The following is a 25,432-nucleotide window of genomic DNA, read 5'->3' on the forward strand; positions in this document are numbered from 1 at the left end:
TCAACATCACATCCCTGCTCTTATATTCTGTATCTCTAGAAATGACCCCACATTGCATTTGCCTTCTTCACAACCGACTCAACCTGGAGGTTAACCTTTAGGGTATCTTACACAAGGACTCCCAGGTCCCTTTCCATCTTTGCATTTTAAATTCTCTCCCCATCTAAATAATAGTCTGCCAGTTTATTTCTTCCACCAAATTGCATGACCATACACTTTCCAACATTGTATTTCATTTGCCGTTTCTTTGCCCATTCCCCTCAACTATCTAAATCTATCTGTTTCCTCAACACTACCTGCTCCTCGACCGAGCTTTGTATCATCAGCAAACTTAGCCACAGATCCATTAATATCGTAGTCCTAATCACTGACATAAATCATAAAAAGCAGCCGTCCCAACACGGACCCCTGTGGAACTCCGCTGGCAACCGGCAGCCAGACAGAATAGGATCCCTTTATTCCCACTCTCTGTCTTCTGCCAACCAGCCAATGCTCCACCCACGCTAGTAACTTCCCTGTAATTCCATTGGCTCTTATCTTGCTAAGCAGCCTCATGTGTGGCACCTTGTCAAGGGTCTTCTGAAAATACAAGTACACCACGTCTACTGCATCTCCTTTGTCTACCTTGCTTGTAATTTCCTCAATGAATTACAGTAGGTTTGTCAGGCAGGATTTTCCTTTCAGGAAATCACGTTGGCTTCGGCCTATCTTGTCATGTGCCTCCAGGTACTCTGTAATCTCATCCCTAACAATCAATTCCAACAACTTCCCAACCACTGTTAGGCTAATTTAGAGGAACGAATATGTAGGGATAGCAGACTGTTGCGAGAAGCATAATATTGTGATAGTAGGTGATTTTAACATTCTACATATTGACTGGGAATCCGATACTGTAAAAGGACTAGATGGGATAGAGTCTGACAAATGTAGAAACATAGAAACACAGAAAAACATACAGCACAATAAAGGCCTTTTGGCCCACTAAGCTGTGCCGAACATGTCCCTACCTTAGAACTACCTGGGCTTTACCCACAGCCCTCTATTTTTCTGAGCTCCATGTAGCCATCCAGGAGTCTCTGAAAAGACCCAATCGTTTCCGCCTCCACCACTGCTGCCAGCAGCCAATTCCACGCGCTCACCACTCTGCGTAAAAAACTTAGCCCTGACATCTCCTCTGTACCTACTTCCAAGCACCTTAAAACTATGCCATCTTGTGCTAGCCATTTCAGCCTGGGGAAAAGCCTCTGACATGATCAATGCCTCTCATTATCTTGTACACCTCTATCAAGTCACCTCTCATCCTCTGTCACTCCAAGGAGAAATGGCCAAGTTCACTCAACCTATTCTCATAAGACATGCTCCCCAATCCAGGCAACATCCTTGTAAATCTCCTCTGTCCCTTTTCTATAGATTCCACGTCCTTCCTATAGTGAGGTGACCAGAATTGCGCACAGTACTCCAAATGGGGTCTGACCAGGGTCTTATATAGCTGCAATATTACCTCTCGGCTCTTAAACTCAATCCCATGATTGATGAAGGCCAATACACCGTACACCTTCTTAACCACAGAGTCAACCTGTGCAGCAGCTTTGAGTGTCCTAAGGACTCAAACCCCAAGATCCCTCTGATCCTCCACACTGTCAAGAGTCTGACTATTAATGCAATATTCTGCCATCATATTTGACCTACCAAAATGAATCACCTCACACTTATCTGGGTTGAACTCCATCTGCCACTTCTCAGCCCAGTTTTGCACCTTATCAATGTACTGCTGTAACCTCCACACTATCCACAACACACCCAACCATGGTGTCATCAGCAAATTTACTAACCCATCCCTCCACTTCCTCATCCAGGTCATTTATAAAAATCACGAAGAGTAAGGGTCCCAGAACAGATTCCTGAGGCACACCACTGGTCACTGGCCTCCATGCAGAATATGACCCATCTCTAACCACTCTTTGCCTTCTGTGGGCAAACCAGTTCTGGATCCACAAAGCAATGTCCCCTTGGATCCCATGCCTCCTTACTTTCTCAATAAGCCTTGCATGGGGTATCTTATCAAATGCCTTGCTAAAATTCATATACACTACATCTACTGCTCTACCTTCATCAATGTGCTTAGCCACATCCTCAAAAAATTCAATCAGGTTCGAAAGGCACGACCTGCCCTTGACAAAACCATGCTGACTATTCCTCATCATATTATGCCTCTCAAATGTTCATTAATCCTGCCTCTCAGGATCTTCTTCATCAACTTACCAACCACTGAAGTAAGAATCACTGGTCTATAATTTCCTGGGCTACCCTTACTCCATTTCTTGAATAAGGGAACACCATCTGTAACCCCCCCCCAATCCTCCGGGACCTCTCCCATCCTTACAGATGATGCAAAGATCATTGCCAGAGGCTCAGCAATCTCCTCCCTCACCTCCCACAGTAGCCTGGGGTACATCTCATCCGATCCAGGTGACTTATCCAACTTGATGCTTTCCAAAAGCTCCAGCACATCCTCTTTCTTCATATCTACATTCTCAAGCTTTTCAGTCCATTGCAAGTCATCCCTACAATCGCCAAGATCCTTTCCGCAGAGAATACTGAAGCAAAGTATTCATTGAGTACCTCCACTATTTCCTCCAGTTCTATACACACTTTTACATTGTCACACTTGATTGGTCCTACATTTTCCTGGGCAAACTCTACTCCCTTTCTTGAATAAGGGAACAACATCCGCAACTCTCCAATCCTCCGGAAACTCTCCTATCTCCATTGATGATGCAAAGATCATCGCTAGAGGCTGAGCAATCTCCTCCCTCACCTCCCACAGGAGCCCGGGGTACATTTCGTCTGGTCCCGGTGCTTCCAAAAGCTCCAGCACATCATCTTCCTTAATATCTACATGCTCAAGCTTTTCAGACGGCTGTAAGTCATCCCTACAATCGCCAAGGTCCTTCTCCGTAGTGAATACTGAAGCAAAGTATTCATTAGGTACCTTTGCTATCTCCTCCAGTTCCATACACACTTTTCCACTGTCACATTTGATTGGCCCTATTCCCTCACGTCCTGTCTCATTCCCCAATAGGACATCAAGTATTGCACATACTCTCTTTGGGACTGCTATGTACTTATTAAGGAAACTTTCCCGAACACATTTGACAAACTCTATCCCATCTAGTCCTTTTACAGTATCGGATTCCCAATCAATATGTGGAAAGTTAAAAACACCTACTATCTCAATCTTATGCTTCTCTCAACAGTCTGCTATCTCTGCAAATTTGTTCCTCTAAATTAGCCTGACGTCAATGGTTGGGAAGTTGTTGGAATCGATTGTTAGGGCTGGGATTACAGAGTACCTGGAAGCACATGACAAGTTAGGCCAAAGCCAGCGTGGTTTCCTGAAAGGAAAATCCTGCCTGACAAACCTACTGCAATTCTTTCAGGAAGTTATAAGCTGGGTAGACAAAGGAGATGCAGTAGATGTGGTGTACTTGTATTTTCAGAAGGCCTTTGACAAGGTGCTGCACATGAGGCTGCTTAGTAAGATAAGAGCCAAAGGAATTACAGAAAAGTTACTAGCGTAGGTGGACCATTGGCTGGTCGGCAGAAAACAGAGTGGTAGTAAAGGGATCCTATTCTGGCTGGCTGCCGGTTACCAGTGGAGTTCTACTGGGGTCAATTTTGGGACCGCTGTTTTTTATGATGTATGTCAATGGCTTTGTGGCTAAATTTGCTGATGATACAATGATAGGTGGAGGAGCAGTTAGTGTTGAGGAAACAGAGAGCCTGCAGAGATACTTAGATAGTTGAGGGGAATGGGCAAAGAAGTGGCAAATGAAATACAACGTTGGAAAGTGTATGGTCATGCACTTTGGTGGAAGAAATAAACTGGCAGACTATTATTTAGATGGGGAGAGAATTCAAAATGCAGAGATGCAAGGGGACTTGGAATCCTTGTGCAGGGTACCCTTAATGTTAACCTCCAGGTTGAGTCGGTTGTGAAGAAGGTGAATGAAATGTTGGGTCATTTCTAGAGATACAGAATATGAGAGCAGGGATGTGATGTTGAGGCTCTATAAGGCACTCATGAGACAACAGTGAGCATTGTGAGCAGTTTTGGGCTCCTTATTTTAGAAAGGATGTACTGACATGGGAGAAGGTTCAGAGAAGATTCATGAGAATGATTCCAGGAATGAAAGGGTTACCATATGAGGAATGTCTGGCAGCTCTTGGGCTGTATTCCCTGGAGTTCAGGAGAATGAGGGGGGGATCTCATAGAAACATTCTGAATGTTAAAAGGCCTGAACAGATTAGATATAGCAAAGTTATTTTCTATGGGAGGGATTCTAGGACACGAGGGCATGAATTCAGGATTGAAGGACGTCCTTTTAGAACTGACTTGCGGAGAAATTACTTTAGTCAGATGGTGATAAATCTGTGAAATTTGTTGCCATGAGCGGCTGTGGAGGCCAAGTCATTGGGCGTATTTAAAGCAGAGATATATAGGTTCTTGATTATCCAAGGTATCAAAGGGTATCAAAGCAGAGGAAAGGGGATGACTGGAAGAATTAGATCAGCTTGTGATAGAACGGTGGAGCAGACTCGATGGGCCAAATGGCCAACTTCTGCTCTTATATCTTGTGGTCTTATGGTCTAAAAATTTCTAGCATGGATAAAGTGGTGGCTAATTGGCAGGAGACCAAGTGATGGAATAAAAGGAGCCTTTCCTGCCTGGTTTTCCACAGGGGAATCTGCTCAGACCAATTCTTTTTACGTTCTATGTCAATGGTTTGGGTGATGGAATTGATGACTTTATTGCAAAGTTTTCTGGTGATATGAAGATAGTTGGAGGGCAGGTAGTTGTGAGGAAGTAGATTAGAAATGGCAGATGGAATACAGTGTTGAGAAGTGTATGGTCATGCATTTTGGTAGAAGAAATGAAGAGGTTGACTATTTTATAAATGGAGAGAAAATACAAAAAAAACTGCGGTGCAAAGAGACTTGGGAATCCTTGTGCAGGATTCCCTAAAGGTTAATTTGCAAGTTGAGTCTGCAGTGAGGAAGGCAAATACAAAGTTAGCATTCATTTCAAGAGGATTGGAATATAAAAGCAAAGATGTAATGTTGAGGATTTATAAAGCCATGGTGAGGATTCTCTTGGAGTAATGAGAGCTGGTTTGGCTCCATTATCTTCGAAAGAATGTGCTGAAACTGGGGAGGGTTCAAAGGAGATTCACGAAAATGATTCCAGGATTGAATGGCTTGTCATATGAAGAGCGTTTGATGGCTCTAGGCATGAATTCACTGGAATTCAGAAGAATGAAGGGTGACCCCATTGAAATCTATCAAATGGTGAAAGGCCTTGATAAGCCTAGAGCATATATGAGGGGTGATTGATAAGTTCGTGGCCTAGGGTAGGAGGAATCAATTTTAGAAAACCTAGCACATTTATTTTTCAACGTAGTCCCCTCCTACATTTACACACTTAGTCCAGTGGTCATGGAGCATACGGATCCCTCCTTTGTAGAAGTCGGCATCTTGGACCTCCAGAAAGTGGACCCACAGCAGGGGTGATTGATAAGTTTGTGGCCTAAGGTGGAAGGAGATGAGTTATACAGCTCTCGTTACATGCACGTGCAGTTCAATTCTTTGAGTGACTATGCAGAAAGTTTGAAGTTAATAACTCATCTCCTTCTACCATCTATAGTAGGCACTTGAAAGCCCTGGAACAATACCACCAATGATCTTTACAAAGGATTTTGAGGATTAGCTGGAAGGACACACTCATACCAGCGTACTGCAGGAGGTCAACATGAACAGCATCTCCACCTCGATAAAGCAAAACCAACTCCAATGGACCAATCACAGCATCTGGCCGCCTAATTAACATTTCCCCAGACAGATCCTTTACTCCCAGTTGAAGGAGAGTCAGCGAACCCTTGCTGGGAAAAGGAAACACTTCAAAGGTAATATCAAAATCAGCCTGAATAAGTTCGACATTACATCTAAAAACTGGGAAGATATTGCACTCAATCGATACACCTGGAGGGAGCTGTGCTACATGGGAGTGACCTCCACTGGGTCAGAGAGAACGAGCAGCAGGAGAGATTGAACAACGAAAATATCCAGGCAATAACCACAGCCACCACTTACTCTTGACCACACTCCACCAGAATATGTGGACCTTGGCCAGCCTTTATGGCCACCTCTGAACCCACCAATGGCCCACCCCTTAGGAGAACATCATACTGGACTCGAGTGATTGAACTACAATGCTAGTCACTCAAACATTCAATTTTATTTATCCAGCAGCACCTTTATGTTCTACTAGTCGTCTGCACTCTCAGGACTATGACTAATTAACCATATTGCACATCTTTGTAATGTGAGGTGAAACTGGAATTCCCATAGTTTGCCTTCAACAGCACAAGAAAACCATCAAACTACACAAGGAGAACACCAGAGATCAAGACGAAAACCAGGTCACTGGAGCTGTACGATAGCTACATACTAGTTTTATCAGTGTGCCACTCAGATATATTTACCAAATTACTTTTTGAAAAACTCAATGGAACCTACTTTATCTTACTGGCAGGAAGTATATTCCAGATACACAAATTTTCTGTAAAAACGGTTTTCCTTATTCTTTTGTTTTATACCTGCGACCTCCAGTCTTCGAACTCTCCTAACCGGGAGACCACAGTCTGTGCAGGATTGGTGATAACATATTGTCCTTGCTGAGGATCAACGCTGCTCTTCTCTCTGATACACATGACTGTGTGGCTAGGCATAGATCAAATACCATCTATAAATTTGCTGATGATACAACCATTGTTGGTAGAATCTCAGGTGGTGACGAGAGAGCGTACAGCAGTGAGATAGGCCAATTAGTGGAATGGTGCCGCAGAGAAAGAGCTGATTGTGGACTTCAGGAAGGGTAAGATGAAGGAGCACATACCAATCCTCATAGAGGGATCAGAAGTGGAGAGAATGAGCAGCTTCAAATTCCTCGGTGTAAATATCTCTGAGGATCTAACCTAGTCCCAACATATCGGTTTAGTTATAAAGAAGACAAGGTAGTGGCTATACTTTATAAGGAGTTTGAAGCGATTTGGCATGTCAACAAATACACTCAAAAACTTCTATAGATGTACCATGGAGAGCATTCTGACAGGATACGTCACTATCTGGTATGGAGGGGCTACTGCACAGGACTGAAAGAAGCTGCAGCAGGTTAAAAATCTAGTCAGCTCCATCTTGGGCTCCAGCCTACAAAGTACCCAGGATATCTTTAGGGAGCAGTGTCTCAGAAAGGCAGCATCCATTATCAAAGATCTCCAGCACCCAGAGCATGCCCTTTTCTCACTGTTACAATCAGGTAGGAGGTACAGAAGCCTGAAGGCACACACTCAGTGATTCAGGAACAGCTTCTTCCCCTCTGCAATCCGATTCATAAATGGACATTGAAGCTTTGGACACTACCTCACTTTTTTTAATAAACAGTATTTCTGTTTTTGCACATTCTTTTAAATCTATTCAATATACATAATTGATTTACCTGTTTATTTATTAATATGTTTTATTTTATTATTATTTTTTCTCTCTCTGCTAGATTACATATTTCATTGAACTTCTGCTGCTAAGTTAACAAATTTCATGCCACATGCTGGTGATAATAAACCTGATTCTGATTATCATTTTAAATACCTGTACCAAATTTTCCCTCAGCTCCTTCCAAAGAAAATTATGCAAACTTTTCCAATCTGTAACTGTTGTTTTTTATCCCAGAAACATTCTTGTAAAATGCAATAAATCCTAGAAACATTTTTGTTTGGTACCATAACAGTTAGTGTGATGCTAATACAATGTCAGTGACCTGGATCAAATTCCATCAGGTCTGTAAGGAGTTTGTAGTTTCTCCCTGTGACCCTGTGTGTTTCCTCTGTACATGTTTACTTCCGATTTCCAATGATGTGTAAGTTAGTATGTTAATTGTCACATGGGTATACTTGGGTGGAGTGGGCTCATTGGGCAGGCATGGTCTGTTACTGCACTGTATCTATCAATAAAGAATAAACATAAATAATTTCCACATACTCTAATGCCTTCTCATTCTTCTTACAATGAGACAACCAGAATTGATTGTAGCATTCAAGTTGAAATAAGATTTGTGTATGATAAAGGTTTAGTATGACTTCCCCGGTTTTAGAATGGAGCCTCTATTGATCACACCCAGGATGGTGTACTTTTTAAACTGCCCTCTGAGTCTGCACGTGACTTATAGCGATTACATATCCCAGGTTCCTCGTCCCCTGCACTACGTTCGCACAGTAGATCTTTATTCTAGTTTGCCTTTCCTCATTCTTTGCTAAAATGTATCACATCATTTTTCTCCACATTAAACTTCATCTGTTTTGCATTTTCCCAATCTGCAGTCTGTTAATATCTTGCTCCAATTTATCACCACCATCTTTGCAATATTATCAGTATTTGTGTCATCCACAAACTTATTAATGATGATTTGTACCGTTAAGTCTACGTTATTCATATGACCAAAAATAACAATGCGCTGACTTCTATCTAAGGAAACATTAATATTTATTTTTCCCCATTATGACTCTTGGTTATCTGTTACTTGGCTAACTTTATTTCCATGCTTTCAATGTCCCTTTTACGTCTGTGCTTCAATTCTGCTAATAACCTCTGCTCTGGATGAAACTTCCAATAGATGTTAGTAATATGTTAGTTCATTATCCTTCAATACAAGTAGATAATGAAGTAATTGTGAGTCTATTAAACTTACTTTTGAATGAATGTACCAGGTTACAATGATGTTGCCTGGATTGGGGAGAATGCCTTATGAGAATAGATTGAGTGAACTCAGCCTTTTCTCCTTGGAGTGGCAGAGGATGAGAGGTGACCTGATAGACATGATGAGAGGCATTGATCATGTGGATACTCAAAGGTTTTTTCCCAAGGCTGAAATGCCTAACATGCGAGGGCATATTTTTAAGGTGCTGTGAAGTAGGTACAGAGGAGATGTCAGGGGTAAGTTTTTTTACGCAGAGTGGTGAGTGTATAGAATGGGCTGCTGGCGACAGTGGTGGAGGCGGATATGATAGGCTCTTTTAAGAGACTGCTGGATAGGTACATTGAGCTTAGAAAAATAGAGGGCTATGTGTAACCCTAGGTAATTTCTACGGTAAGGACATGTTCAACACAGCTTTGTTTGGCAAAGACCCTGTATTATGCTGTAGGTTTTCTATGTTTCTATGTTTAGTTCACAGGCTGATGCTTGTGAGTATTTATCTAATAATGATTATAACATGATCAAGTTCAATGCCACACCTTCACCCTCGAAGGTGGTGGACTTGTGTATGGCTGACTTCCACACCAAAGTGCACAATGGGTGAAATTACAAATAAGAAGTGGGAGATGTTCAATGTGGAATTTACTGTGTCCAATCCTGTTTATCATCTCAAGTAAAAAGAGGTTTAGGTGTGAGAAAGAACTAAAGAGGTAAAGGATAACGAAGTTAATCAAGATCACAGAAGGCATGGGATCCAGGGAAGTTTGGCCAGGTGGATTCAGAATTGGTTTGCCTGCAGAAGGCAGAGGGTGGTGGTGGAGGGAGTACATTCAGATTGGAGGGTTGTGACTAGTGGTGTCCCACAAGGATCTGTTCTGGGACCTCTACTTTTCGTGATTTTTATTAACGACCTGGATGTTGGGGTAGAAGGGTGGGTTGGCAAGTTTGCAGACGACACAAAGGTTGGTGGTGTTGTAGATAGTGCAGAGGATTGTCAAAGATTGCAGGGAGACATCGATAGGATGCAGAAGTGGGCTGAGAAGTGGCAGATGGAGTTCAACCCGGACAAGTGTGAGGTGGTACACTTTGGAAGGACAAACTCCAAGGCAGAGTGCAAAGTAAAAGGTAGGATACTTGGTAGTGTGGAGGAGCAGAGGGATCTCGGGGAACATGTCTACAGAACCCCGAAAGTTGCCTCACAGGTTGATAGGGTAGTTAAGAAAGCTTATGGGGTGTTAGCTTCCATAAGTCGAGGGATAGAGTTTAAGAGTCGCGAGGTAATGATGCAGCTCTATAAACCTCTGGTTAGACCACACTTGGAGTACTGTGTCCAGTTCTGGTTGCCTCACTATAGGAAGGATGTGGAAGCGTTGGAAAGGGTACAGAGGAGATTTACTAGGATGCTGCCTGGTTTAGAGAGTATGGATTATGATCGGAAATTAAGGGAGTTAGGGCTTTACTCTTTGGAGAGAAGGAGGATGAGAGGAGACATGATAGAGGTATACAAGATATTAAGAGGAATATATAGAGTGGATAGCCAGCGTCTCTTCCCCAGGGCACCACTGCTCAATACAAGGGGACATGGATTTAAGGTAAGGGGTGGGAAGTTCAAGGGGGATATTAGAGGAAGGTTTTTTACTGAGAGAGTGGTTGGTGTGTGGAATGCACTGCCTGAGTCTGTGGTGGAGGCAGATACACTAGTGAAGTTTAAGAGACTACTAGACAGGTTTATGGAGGAATTTAAGTTGGGGGCCTATATGGGAGGCAGGGTTTGAGGGTCGGCACAACATTGTGGGCCAAAGGGCCTGTACTGTGCTATACTGTTCTATTCCATTCTATTCTATTCTATTATTAAGATAAAAAGACATAAGCTAGTGTGGTTCCCAATTACACTTTAAGAATTGAAAATTGGAATGGCTGTGAGGAAGGGAGAGGGGTGTCGCACTGCCAAATTATCTGAAAGATACGTTTCACCTGAAAGGTGCAAAATTCATAAAATATGAAGGTGATGGTAATTGGTATTGTCACTAATGGCACCATGTGCTACACACAGCGCTAGAATAACCACACGGAGTCGGTGAGTTGGAGTTGCGATGAAAGAGGTTTATTCAAACTTCGCGGCCCGCTTTAAAGCCTTCCCGTTCCCGCCCTTTTTGCTGCCGGCCCTCTGCCTGCACGCGCTGTTTCGTGAGCCGGTTCGTGGGTGTCAGAAAATGGGTCACCACATAACACCCCCCCAGAACCGGCGATACCTCCTCCAATGTCCACAGTCTGGATCGGCCTCTGTTTTGGGGGTCTGCCCCTGCGCCGCGGTGCCTGAGCCTGGACCGGTTGCGTCAAGTCCACATGGGCCGGTTTGAGTCGGTCCACCGTGAAAACCTCCTCTCTCCCCCCAATGTCCAGCACGAACGTGGACCCGTTGTTCCTGATCACCTTAAACGGCCCCTCGTAGGGCCGCTGTAGCGGTGCCCGGTGTCCGCCCCGTCGTACAAAAAGAAACTTACAGTTCTGCAGGTCTTTGGGTACGCAGGTCGGGCTCCGTCCGTGCTGTGAAGTGGGTATGGGGGCCAGGTTACCGAGCCTCTCCCGTAGTCTGTCCAGGACTGTTGTGGGTTCTTCCTCTTGCCCCCTTGGGGCTGGTATGAACTCTCCTGGGACGACCAGGGGCGCGCCGTACACCAACTCGGCCGACGAGGTGTGTAGATCTTCCTTGGGCGCCGTGCGGATTCCGAGCAGGACCCAGGGAAGTTCGTCCACCCAGTTAGGCCCCTCCAGGCGGGCCATGAGAGCCGATTTCAGGTGACGGTGGAAGCGCTCTACTAGTCCGTTCGACTGTGGGTGGTAGGCAGTTGTGTGGTGTAGCTGTGTTCCTAAAAGTCTGGCCGTAGCCGACCACAGGCTGGAGGTGAACTGGGCGCCCCTGTCGGAGGTAATGTGGGCCGGTACCCCGAAGTGGGCTACCCAGGTTGCGATCAGTGCTCGGGCGCAGGATTCGGAGGTGGTGTCGGTGAGCGGGACTGCCTCTGGCCATCTGGTGAACCGGTCTACCATAGTTAGGAGGTACCGCGCTCCTCGTGACACTGGCAGGGGCCCCACGATATCCACATGGATGTGGTCGAACCTCCGGTGGGTGGGTTCGAACTGCTGCGTCGGAGCCTTGGTGTGCCACTGCACCTTGGCCGTTTGGCACTGCATGCACGTTTTGGCCCATTCACTGACCTGTTTGTGAAGTCCATGCCACACGAACCTGTTGGCGACCAGCCGGACGGTGGTCCTGATGGAGGAGTGCGCTAAGTTGTGACTGGATTCGAACACCCGCCGGCGCCAGGCTGCTGGGACGATGGGGCGGGGTTGGCCGGTAGCGACGTCACATAGTAGGGTCCTCTCACCTGGGCCTACACGGAGGTCTTGGAGCTGCAAACCGGAGACTGCAGTCCTGTAACTGGGGATCTCAGTGTCTGCCTGCTGTGCCTCTGCCAGCGCTGCATAGTCCACCCCCTGGGACAGGGCCTGTATGGTAGGTCTGGATAGTGCGTCTGCCACGACATTGTTCTTTCCAGAGACATGCTGGATGTCCGTCGTGTACTCGGAGATGTAGGACAGATGTCGCTGCTGGCGGGACGACCAGGGGTCGGACACCTTAGTGAACGCAAAGGTAAGCGGTTTGTGGTCCGTAAACGCGGTGAAGGGCCTACCTTCTAAGAAGTACCTGAAATTTCGGATTACCAGGTATAGTGCCAATAGCTCCCGGTCGAAAGCACTGTATCTGAATTTGGGTGGTCGTAGGTGTTTGCTGAAGAACGCCAGGGGTTGCCAGCGACCCTCGATGAGTTGTTCCAGCACTCCACCGACTGCTGTGTTGGATGCATCCACCGTGAGGGCAGTAGGAACGTCCGTTCTGGGGTGCACTAGCATCGCGGCGTTTGCCAAGGCTTCTTTGGTTTTAACGAAAGCGGTTGCGGCCTCTTCGTTCCAGGTAATGTCCTTGCCCTTACCCGACATTAGAGTGAACAAGGGGCGCATGGTTCGGGCTGCTGAGGGGAGGAAACGGTGGTAGAAATTCACCATACCCACGAATTCCTGCAAGCCTTTGATTGTGTTGGGTCGGGGGAAGTGGCGGACCGCGTCTACCTTGGCGGGCAGCAGGGTTGCCCCGTCTTTAGTAATCCTGTGGCCCAGGAAGTCGATGGTGTCGAGTCCGAACTGGCATTTGGCTGGATTGATTGTAAGGCCGAATTCACTCAGGCGGGAGTAGAGCTGGCGGAGGTGGGACAGATGCTCCTGCCGACTACTGCTGGCTATGAGGATGTCGTCCAAATAGATGAATGCAAAGTCCAGGTCGCGTCCCACCGCGTCCATTAGCCGCTGGAAAGTCTGTGCGGCGTTCTTTAGACTGAACGGCATTCAGAGGAATTCGAAAAGTCCGAACGGGGTGACAAGTGCTGTTTTGGGGATGTCGTCCGGATGTACAGGGATTTGATGCTATCCCCGGACGAGGTATACCTTGGAAAAGATCCTTGCGCCGTGTAGGTTTGCTGCGAAGTCTTGAATGTGCGGCACAGGGTAGCGGTCTGGCGTTGTAGCCTCGTTCAGTCTGCGGTAGTCACCGCATGGTCTCCAGCCCCCCGTTGCCTTGGGCACCATGTGAAGGGGGGAGGCCCATGGGCTGTCGGACCGTCGTATGATCCCTAATTCCTCCATCTTCTTGAACTCCTCCTTCGCCAGTCGGAGCTTGTCCGGGGGAAACCTTCGAGCACGGTCATGGAGGGGTGGTCCCTGGGCGGGATGTGGTGCTGTACTCCGTGTCTGGGCATGGCTGCTGTGAACTGCGGTGTCAGTACTGATGGGAAATCCGCCAGGACCCTGGTGAATTCATCGTGGGACCGCGTGATGGAGTCCAGGTGTGGGGCTGGCAACTGTGCTTCACCCAGGGAGAACGTTTGAAAAGTCTTGGCGTGGACTAGTCGCTTCCCTTGCAGGTCGACCAGCAGGCTGTGGGCTCGCAGAAAATCCGCCCCCAGGAGTGGTTGGGCCACGGCGGCCAGTGTGAAGTCCCACGTGAACCGGCTGGAGCTGAACTGTAGCCGCACCGTGCGGGTGCCGTAGGTTCGTATTGTGCTGCCATTTGCGGCCCTCAGGGTGGTCCGGGTTCTCTGTTGCGGGTGTCGTAACTCGTTGGAGGTAAGACGCTGATCTCCGCTCCGGTGTCGACCAAAAAGCGGCGTCCCGACTGCTTGTCCCAGACATACAGGAGGCTGTCCTGATAGCCAGCCGCCGTAGCGATCGGCAGCGGCTGGCCCTGGCGTTTCCCGGGAATTTGCAGGGTGGTCTGCAGCAGCAGGCCTCTGTGCCCCACCGCTGGTGGTAGAAACACCATTGTTCGTTGGGCTCCTCACTCCCGTCGCCGGGTTTTGTAGGCTCTGCTGCCGGGCCTGGTCTGGTCTGTCGTTGGGCACGTGGCTTGGTGATCTGTGCGACGGATGCCCCTCTCTCTTTCCTGGCATTCCACAGCGCATCTGCCTGGGCCGCCACCTCCCGGGGGTTGCTGAAATCTGCGTCGGACAGCAGCAGGCATATGTCCTCGGGCAGTTGCTCTAGGAACGCCTGCTCAAACATGAGGCAGGGTTTGTGTCCTTCAGCCAGGGCCAGCATCTCGTTCATTAATGCTGACGGCGGCCTGTCTCCCAAACCATCCAGGTGCATTAAGCGGCGTGCTCGTTCGCGCCGTGAGAGTCCGAAAGTCCTTATGAGCAGGGCTTTGAATGCTGTGTATTTGCCGTCCTCCGGGGGCGACTGTATAAACTCCTCAACTTGTGCAGCAGTCTCCTGGTCGAGGGAGCTCAGCACGTAGTAGTAGCGAGTGGACTCCGAGGTTATCTGCCGAATGTGGAATTGTGCTTCTGCTTGTTCGAACCACAAATGGGGTCGCAGCGCCCAGAAGCTTGGCAGTTTTAACGAAACTGCGTGAACAGATGCAGCGTCGGTCATCTCTGCTCCAAATATCGTTTGGGCCGTCGGGGTCACCAATTGTAGCGATGTGCTACACACAGTGCTAGAATAACCACACGGAGTCGGTGAGTTGGAGCTGCGATGAAACAGATTTATTCAAACTTCGCGGCCCGCTTTAAAGCCTTCCCGTTCCCGCCCTTTTTGCTGCCGGCCCTCTGCCTGCACGCGCTGTTTCCTGAGCCGGTTCGTGGGTGTCAGAAAGTGGGTCGCCACAACCACATTAAATACTTGCCATTTAAAATTGACACAGCTGTATCAAATGTCACTAGTCTCAAAACCTGTGTTGGTATTTTCGGATTTAATGAGCTCCCTCTCACAACCGAACTGTCTTTGCTGTGATGTCCTGCATATTGCTTCATTTTACAGGATGCCCCTTGTTACAGTTCTTCCTCTGCAAATTGCAATGCCTTTGAACAATTAATCAACAATGTTCTGAACACAAAATACGGTACAGTACTGTGCGGAAGGTACAGGCCACGATCCATTGGATGTGGTTAGATTTGTCAATGATAGCCCTATTGATAATGATGGAGAAAGTTGTGAATGCGCACTAAGAAAACTCCTTCATAGATGACCTACCTGTGAGATGACATAGTTCACTCTTCCCTATAGGGATCAAGGTAAGGAGGCTTTAACTAACAAAGAAGCAAGTGTTAACTTCCACTTAGTATTTAGTAATGAGAATTTCCTATATTCCTGGACTTCGAGTGTACAAGATCCGGCACAAGGGTGGCAGTAAAGTATCTGTTGTTTTGACTCTGTGCACAGAGCACCCAGATCATATCTACAGTACTGTACACATGGATATAGCTAGGGGGCTTAAGATTTCTGCACAGTACTGGTTGGATAAAATTGAATTGCATATTGCACAAAATCTTTGTGCCATACAAAAGAATTGTCCATTTTATTTATTCACAAAAGGGCAGCATAAATTTCCAGGGTATATTCACTGAAGTGCAAAATGTAAAGAATATATAAATATTTATTTTAAATTATAATTATAGGACTGGAATATCTTGAAACATTATATATATACAAAGCAAGGACTTTTCAGAATTTCAGAATTTTCAAAATGAAATTGGAATAATCTTGAATAAAATTTGCCAGAAAGGAACTATGAATCAAGTGGCACGCTTCGACAGTGCAGTACTCCCATACATAATAATTCAGCAAACAAAAATTTCTTTTAAGTATTGCAGGAAGTCTTTAAATTGTACATTTTCTTCCCACCTACAAAAACCTTTTCAAGTAACCACTGGATAATATCCTGACTTGGACAAGATTAAATGTCATACTTTAAAGCCAGAGGAGATTTACCAGGATGATGCCTGGAGTGAAGAGCACGACTTATGAGAATAGGATGAGTGAGTTCCGGCTGAAGATGAGAGGTGACTTGATAGAGGTGTACAAGATGATAAGAGGCATAGATCGAATGAGCAGTGAGAACATAAATAGCTATTGTGAAGGGGCTTAATTTTAAGGAGATTGGAGGAAAGTATAAGGGTACTGGAAGAGTCAATTACATTAGGGACATTTTTTTATTTATTCACTTCCAGCATGTGGGCATCACCAGCGAAGCCAGCATTTATTGCCCATCCCTTGTTGTCTTTGAGAAGGTGGTGATGAGCTACCTTCTTCAACCACTGCAGTCCCTGAGCTGTAGGTACACCCTCAGTGCTCTTAGAGAGGCAATTCCATGATCTTGACCCAACGACAATGTGCCCAAGTCAGGATGGTGAGTGACTTGGAGGGGAATTTCCAAGTGGTGGTGTTCCCAGGTATCTGCTATCCTTGTCCTTCTAGATGGTAGTGGTTGTTGGTCTGGAAGATGCTGCCTTAAGAACTTTGAAGTATTGTTGCAGTGCATGTTGTAGACAGTAGGCACTACTACAACTGTTCATTGATGGTGGAGGTTCAAATGCTTGTGGAAGGGCTATCAATCAAGTGGGCTGCCTTGTACTGGATGGTGTCAAGTTTCTTGAGTGTTGATGGAGCTGCACTCATCCAGGTGAGTGACAAGTATTCCATTACACTCCTGACCTGAGCCTTGTAGATGGTGGACAGGCTTTGGCGAATCAGGAGGTGAGTTACACGTCACAGGATTCCTAGCCTTTGTCCTGCTCTGGTAGCCATGGTGTTTATATGGCTAGACCAGTTCAGTTTCCTGTCAATGGTAACCCCCAGGATGTTGATAGTAGGGGATTCAGTGATGGTGATGCCACTGAATGTCAAGAGACGAAGGTTAAAGCCTCTCTTGTTGAGACGGTCATTACCTGGCACTTGCGTGGCTCGAATGTTATTTACCACTTGTCAGCCCAAGCCTGGATATTGTCCAGGTCCTGCTGTATTTGAGTATGAGCTGCTTCACTATCTGAGAAGTCATGAATGGTGCAGAACATTGTGCATCCCTACTTCTGACCTTATGATGGAAAGAAAGTCATTGATGAAACAGCTGAAAATGGTTTGTCCTAGGCACTTTCCTGAGGAACTCCTGAAGTGGTGTCCTGAGGATGAGAAGATTGACCTCCAACCATCATAACCATCTTCCTTTGTGTCAGGTATAATTCCAACCTGTGGAGGGTTTTTCCCCTAATTCTCATTGACTCCATTTTAGCCAGGGCACCTAGGTGCCATACTCAGTCAAATGCTGCCTTGATATTAAGGGCTATCACTCTCACCTCACCTCTGGTATTTACTCTTTGGTCCATATTTGGACCGAGGAGGTGATGATGTCAGGAGCTGAGTGGCCTTTGACATTTAAGAGATTCTTTGATAGGTACATGGATAATAGAAAAATAATCAGTTATGTGAAAGGGAAGGGTGAGATTGATCTTGGAGTAGGTTAAAAGGTCAACACAACATTGCGGACTGAAGGGCCTTACTGTACTATAATGTTCTGTGTTCTTTGATCTATGAATTGGAAGAGAACATGAAGAGATCAGACAGAGGATTCTCAAACTGAACCCACTTCTCCCAAGATGCTGCTCGACCCAATTTAGTTCTTCCAAAAGTTTGTTAACTTTACACCAGAATTTTGTGTTAAGAGTTAGAGAATGATGAAGTTGGTAAGGATTTAAACAGAAGGGTGAACCTTTTTGAAATGTAAATGGTATTGCACCAGAAGCCAATGTGTACAGGACGGATGCACGACAACATAATACAGGAGGACATTTCACATTTAGATCTATTAACCGTAGTCTTGAGTCTGAGAGATCTATTAATTGCATTCTTGACACTGAGAGATCTATTAGTTGTATTCCTGACACTGAGAGATCTATTAGTTGCATTCTTGAGTCTGACAGATGTATTAATTGTATTCTTGAGTCGGAGGGATCTATTAATCGTAGTCTTGAGTCTGATAAATCTAATAATCTATTCATTCAATCATCAATTTATCCTTTTTTGAGACAGCTACCACCTCCATCTTGCACTTACCCAGTCCATCTCTATTTTAGTTATTGTCTGTAGAAATAAGATGCACACAACACACATCAAAGTTGCTGGTGAATGCAGCAGGCCAGGCAGCATCTATAGGAAGAGGTACAGTCGACGTTTTGGGCCGAGACCCTTCGTCAGGACTAACTAAAAGAAGAGCTAGTAAGAGATTTGAAAGTGGGAGGGGGAAGAGGAGATCAAAAATGATAGGAGAAGACAGGAGGGGGAGGGATAGAGCCAAGAGCTGGACAGTTGATTGGAAAAAGGGATATGAGAGGATCATGGGACGGAAGGCCCAGGGAGAAGGAAAAGGGGGAGGGGGGAAAAACCCAGAGGATGGGCAAGGGGTATAGTGGGAGGGACAGAGGGACAAAAAGGAGAGTGAGAGAAAGAATGTGTGTATATAAATAAATAACAGATGGGTTACAAGGGGGAGGTGGGGCATTAGCAAAGTTTGAGAAGTCAATGTTCATACCATCAGGTTGGAGGCTACCCAGATGGAATATAAAGCGTTGTTCCTCCAATCTGAGTGTGGCTTCACCTTTACAGTAGAGGAGGCCGTGGATAGACATATCAGAATGGGAATGGGACGTGAAATTAAAATATGTGACCACTGGGAAATCTTGCTTTCTCTAGTGGACAGAGCGTAGGTGTTCAGCGAAACGATCTCCCAGTCTGCGTCAGGTCTCGCCAATATATAGAAGGCAACATCGGGAGCACCGGACACAGTATATCACCCCAGTCGACTCACAGGTGAAGTGATGTCTCACCTGGAAGGACTGTCTGGGGCCCTGAATGGTGGTAAGGGAGGAAGTGTAAGGGCATGTGTAGCACTTGTTCCGCTTACAAGGATAAGTGCCAGGAGGGAGATCAGTGGGGAGGGATGGGGGGAACGAATGGACAAGGGAGTCGCGTAGGAAGCAATCCCTGCAGAAAGCGGGGTGGGGGGGTAGGGAAAGATGTGCTTAGTGGTGGGATCCCGTTGGAGGTGGTGGAAGTTACGGAGAATAATATGTTGGACCCGGAGGCTGGTGGGGTGGTAGATGAGGACCAGGGGAACCCTATTCCTAGTGGGGTGGTGGGAGGATGGAGTGAGGGCAGATGTACGTGAAGTGGGGCAGATGCTTTTGAGAGCAGAGTTGATGGTGGAGGAAGGGAAGCCCCTTTCTTTAAAAAAGGAGGACATCTCCCTCATCCTGAATGAAAAGCCTCATCCTGAGAGCAGATGCAGTGGAGATGGAGGAATTGCGAGAAGGGGTTGGCATTTTTTCAAGAGTCAGGGTGAGAAGAGGAATAGTTCAGATAGCTGTGAGAGTCAGTAAGCTTATAGTAGACATCAGTAGATAAGCTGTTTCCACAGATAGAGACAATAAGATCTAGAAAGGGGAGGGAGGTGTTGGAAATGGATCCAGGTAAACTTGAGGGCAGGGTGAAAGTTGGAGGCAAAGATAATGAAGTCAACGAGTTCTGCATGCGTGCAGGAAGCAGCGCCAATGCAGTTGTCGATGTAGCGAAGGAAGAGTGGGGGACAGATACCAGAATAGGCACGGAACATAGGTTGTTCCACAAAGCCAACAAAATGCAGGCATAGCTAGGACCCATACGGGTGCCCATGGCTACACCTTTAGTTTGGAGGAAGTGGGAGGAGCCAAACGAGAAATTATTACGAGTAAGGACTAATTCCGCTAAACGGAGCAGAGTGGTGGTCGAGGGAAACTGGTTAGGTCTGGAAGCCAAAAAGAAGCGGAGAGCTTTGAGACCTTCCTGATGGGGGGATGGAAGTATATAGGGACTGGACATCCATGGTGAAAATAAAGCGGTGGAGGCCAGGGAACTTAAAATCATCGAAAAGTTTAAGAGCGTGAGAAGTGTCACGAACATAGGTAGGAAGGGATTGAACAAGGGGGGATAAAACTGTGGTGAGGTATGCAGAAATGAGTTCGGTGGGGCAGGAGCAAGCTGAGACAATAGGTCGGCCAGGACAGGCAGGTTTGTGGATCTTGGGTAGGAGGTAGAAACGGGAAGTGCGAGGTGTGGGAACTATAAGGTTGGTTGCAGTGGATGGGAGATCCCCTGAGTGGATAAAGTCAGTGATGGTGTGGGAGACAATGGCCTGGTGCTCCTTAGTGGGGTTACGATCGAGGGGTAAATAAGAGGAGGTATCCGCGAGTTGCCGTTGTGCCTTGGCAAGGTCGAGGTCAGTACGCCAAACTACAACAGCACCCCACTTATCGGCGGGTTTTATAATGAGGCGCCAGACTACAACATCACCCCCCTTCTTTCTTTGAGCATAGCCTTGGATTTAGATGCTTTAGCAACTATTAGATAGGAGCTGACAGATTTAGATTACCTTGACCAGCTTATTAATTTAATTCAATAAAACAGATGTTTAATAATATTTTTTTCCTTTCTGTAATTCGACAGTGCTCATGAAAATAACTCTCTTCCTTAACGAGTTGACATCCTTAAGTATTTGCACATTTATTGGTATTGAAAAATTAGGATTAACGTTCAGAATTTCCCTGAAGCACTCTAAGTTAGTTAGTTACACTTAATGACAAATGTGAAGATGTTATTTAATCAATAAAAATTTAAATCTATAATCGGAAGTGAATTTTAAGTATATACTGTTTATGCCAATGATGTACTGATTTGAAATATAAATTTTTTTTGAGGAGCCCAATGTATTGAAAAGCAATTTCTATAGTTTTTCACTATCCTATATTTCAGTTATTTTAGAAAAGTATAAAAAGTTGCGAATGGTTATTGACTTTACAAGAATCATTTTGATTTTTAAACTATTCAGAATGATAATAACGAAAGAAAATCAGAGTTTTAGAAAGCCAAGTCTCAGTTTACATGGAATTTCAAGCTACATTGATGACTAATGTTCTGTATTCTTACTTTAATAGGTTTTCATTGCCCGAGTAAAAATATGCATGCCAATATATTGCATATAGTAAATGCAAAGGTATCAATGCAGAAACTAAATTCAATAAAGAGTGAGAAAATCTTCCATGAAGCACATATATTTGTATACTTTACAGTCATTTGCTTCTTCTTTGCTTTTTCCTTGAGCTCAAAGATTAAAGTGCTTTTCTTCCAGTTCACTGGGATCTCAGTGACTGATGTGGTCATCCTGGAACAAAAACTGTTCCCCAGGGAGACAGGAAGAGCCTATCTGGTCTGGTCGCTGGGTAGCTTCTGTCTTATGCTCTGGGCTTCAATGTGTCAAAGGTCTTTACTTTGAGCAGTCATGAAGTATTGCATATTTTTCAAGAAGTTTCTGTGAATATTATTGAATCGTTTCCGGTGTCAACCCAGGTAATAACTTCCAGTGACGAAGTTCAGAACTGTTTTGGAGCCTGGTGTTAAGGTAAGCAAATATTGCGTCCTGCCAGCAAACACAATGGATTGTGATTATGGCCTCAATGCTGACAATTCTGGCCTGAGAGAGGATGCTGATATTGTCTTTCCAGAACATTTGGTGGATTTGCAGAGACACGTTGATATCCTTCCACTGATAGTAGATGCCTGCTTCAGGTAGTCCAAGGAAAAGCTAGAAGAGCAGAAATCACGGCTGCCCAGTGGACCATGAGTAATGTCAGTCCTCAGGTCCTGACCTTCAAATATTCACTTCCTCAGTTGGCTAAAGGCTGTGCTAGTGCACATTGAAGCAATGATAAATTTCATTATTAATGTCTGCATTCACTAAGAAATGACTTCTGAGATATGATAGTCTTTCCCTGTTTTCCAGTCTTTGAAAAAACATTTATTGTTAGAGAGCAGTATTGCACAGCAGGGAAAGGCTACAAAAATATCCTTCTTTTGTGTGTGTTAAGTGCACCCTTTTCAGACAATGTCCCACAATACTGAAAGCAAAAGCGGAGGTGCATTTATCAAGAGTAGAATCCTCTTATAAGATCTATGAAGCACTTGAATCAGCAAGACATAAACAGGGTCTGCACCAAATACTTATAAATGGGATCAGTATAGATAGGTTGATGAAGTCATGAAAAAATATGATCAGGGCAGAAAATAATAATAACTATTTTGTAAATCAGGACAAAAATGATTTAATATGTGAAATAGGCTGATTAACTAATACCTTACAAAAAAACTGAAAGGAATGTTGTATAGGATATTTTAATTCCAATGAATAAATTAATCAGTTAAAATTTTATATATAAATTCAATACAAACCTAAAGTAAATTAATATATATATATATCTTAGGTAGGGCCAGAGTTTGAAATGCAATCACTATGATTCTTGAACCAGAGGGGATAACGACATTTACCGCAACACTGAACTGATTTCAAAACCTGTGGACTCATTTTGAAGGATTCTAAGCTCATGTTCTCAATATTTATTGTTTATTTAATTACTATTATTATTTTTATTTTTCTCAACTCAAGCTGGTCAAACCTGAGATACAGACATAGCAAAGCACACTCTTTTTCTCAATTGCTAGGAACTTTCAGACTATTGTAATGGTGTTGCGGCTTTCTGAAGATTCACATAATATTGCTGTGCAGCCCTAGTCGTTTAATGCTGTTGTGTAGTGCCTTTGGGATGATACCAGCTGTAGATATTACTATCAGGACAATGTCTACCCTGTTTATGTTCCAAATTCTTTCACTTTCCTCTTTTAATTCAGCATATTTCTGGTGCTTTTCGCGTATTGATTTCTGTAAGTTATGTGCGTTTTGAATAGCTATAACTATTCAGTAAGTTGTTCTTGTTTGTTCTTGCTTGCTTATTATATCCAGACAATTATTATGTCTGTAATAACAGATCAGTCGTAATATAATTTGTGGTATTCTGACTGTAAAACTGGATCAGGCTTGTATTTATAGTAAGATGTGGTTACTTTTATGAGTTGGTATTTTAAAGAAAGATTTTGCTGAATGATGTTTGCCACTTGATTGTGCCTGTGTAAGTAATCAGATTGAGTTAAACTGCTGCAGAATCTGTCATGTGTTGGACTGTTTCTGTTTTTTTTTCTTGGCATTTTCTAAATTTATTTTTTGTTGTCTTTTATTATGTATTTTGATATTTTTTGTATTAACCACCTTGGTCTGTGCTGTCTCAAGAATTCTGTTTCTAGTAGGAGGTCTCCAATTCTGAGCCAGGCATTTGATGCTTCCTTGTTGACATCTAGTCTGCTCAGATCATGGGGATGTCTTCCACAGAGGGCCATGAACTTCCAGTAGTTAATTTTTTCTTCTATAGTGATAATTTCTTCCTCTTTTTGTGTTGAGCTCTCATTTAGCTTCAGTGGTGTGTATTTCTTATATGATCATGTGGCGTACTGAATCCTGTTTTCTATGATGAAAATATATCATAGAAACATAGAAATATCGAAAACCTACAGCACAATACAGGCCCTTCGGCCCACAAAGTTGTGACAAACATGTCCCTACCTTAGAAATTATTAGGCTTACCTATAGCCCTCTATTTTTCTAAGCTCCATGTACCTATCCAAAAGTCTCTTAAAAGACCCTATCGTATCCGCCTCTACCACCATTGCTGGCAGCCCATTCCACGCACTCACCACTCTCTGCATAAAAAACTTACCCCTGACATCTCCTCTGTACCTACTCCTCAGCAGCTTAAACCTGTGTCCTCTTGTGGCAACCATTTCAGCCCTGGGAAAAAGCCTCTGACTATCCACACGATCAATGCCTCTCATCATCTTATACACCTCTATCAGGTCACCTCTCATCCTCCATCACTCCAAGAAGAAGCCAAGTTCACTCAACCTGTTTTCATAAGGCATGCTCCCCAATCCAGGCAACATCCTTATAACTCTCCTCTGCACCCTTTCTATGGTTTCCATGTCCTTCCTGTAGTGAGACAACCAAACTGAGCTCAGTAGTCCAAGTGGGGTCTGACCAGGGTCCTATATAGCTACAACATTACCTCTCGGCTCCTAAACTCAATTCCACGATTGATGAAGGCCAATACACCGTCTATCCTTAGAAATTTTCTGTCTTAGGTAGTTTTAATCTAAGTGCATTTGAGTGTATAAATATTTTCTGAAATTTGTCACTTCAGTTCTTACTTTTCTTTGTAAATTTTGTAGATCGGTTTCAGACCAAGATATTATATCAAAGGAATACGTTAATTATGGGTATAGCAGGAGGGTTTATTGCCTTTGCTACATTTTTACTATTGAGCTCTGTTCAACATGTTACTTTAAGCCTTGAAATAAATTCTTTCAAAAGTTTTTCTTTTATCACACTAAGATCTATTTTCTTTGCTCATTGATATCCCAGATACTGATATGTTTCATATTCACCCATCAGTTGTATTGTTTCCTGCTGCTCTGTTTTGTATTCTGTCAGCTCAATTGCAACTTTCTTTATGTTTAATGGTCTGCAATTATCCAGTCCAAAATTCATGTTTAAATCTTTATTAAATAGTTCTACTATTTGAATTAATTGCTTTAGCTTTACTGATGAGGAGCATATAATTTCAAATCATCCATGTATAGAAGGTGTGTCGAGGTATAACTCATTTCGTTGTTTCTGATTTGATACTTAATTTTCATCTGATTCAGTAAATTTATATTGATAATTAGGAATATTATCACTGCCAGTACTTTTCCAATTGTGGGTATTTTTTATAACCTCTGAGCATATCCATTGTAATTTCGAGTATTTGCGTTTCTTCAGTTATGTGTGTGCATTATTTTCCCTCCGTAATAATTATCAATATTATTATTTCTTTTTTCTGTCATTTTTTAATTTGCACAATGTTTGCTGCTTTCCGCACATTGCTTGTTTTCCTGTATTTGTTATGTAGGTTTTCACTGATTCTATTGTGTTTCTTTGTATTTACTGTGAATGCCCACAAGAAAATGAATCACAGGATGACATATGATAAATTTACTTCGATTTCATGGATGCCTTCTACTGGTTTTTAAATCTTACAAATCTTCTAACTTCCCACAAATTTTTGCTATATCTTATGCTCTCTCTTTTGCTTTAATGCTGTCTTTGACTTCCCTTGTCAGCCACTGCTGCCTCACCCTCCCTTTAGAATACTACTCCATCTTTGGGACGCATCTATCCTGTGCCTTCTGAAATACACCCATACACCCAGAAACTCCAGCTATTCTCGTTCTCAGAAAAGGTTTAAAGGTACATTTATTATAAAAGTATGTATATACCGTCAG

The sequence above is a fragment of the Mobula hypostoma genome, chromosome 26, assembly GCF_963921235.1.
Source record: "Mobula hypostoma chromosome 26, sMobHyp1.1, whole genome shotgun sequence".
Classification (NCBI taxonomy): domain Eukaryota; kingdom Metazoa; phylum Chordata; class Chondrichthyes; order Myliobatiformes; family Myliobatidae; genus Mobula; species Mobula hypostoma.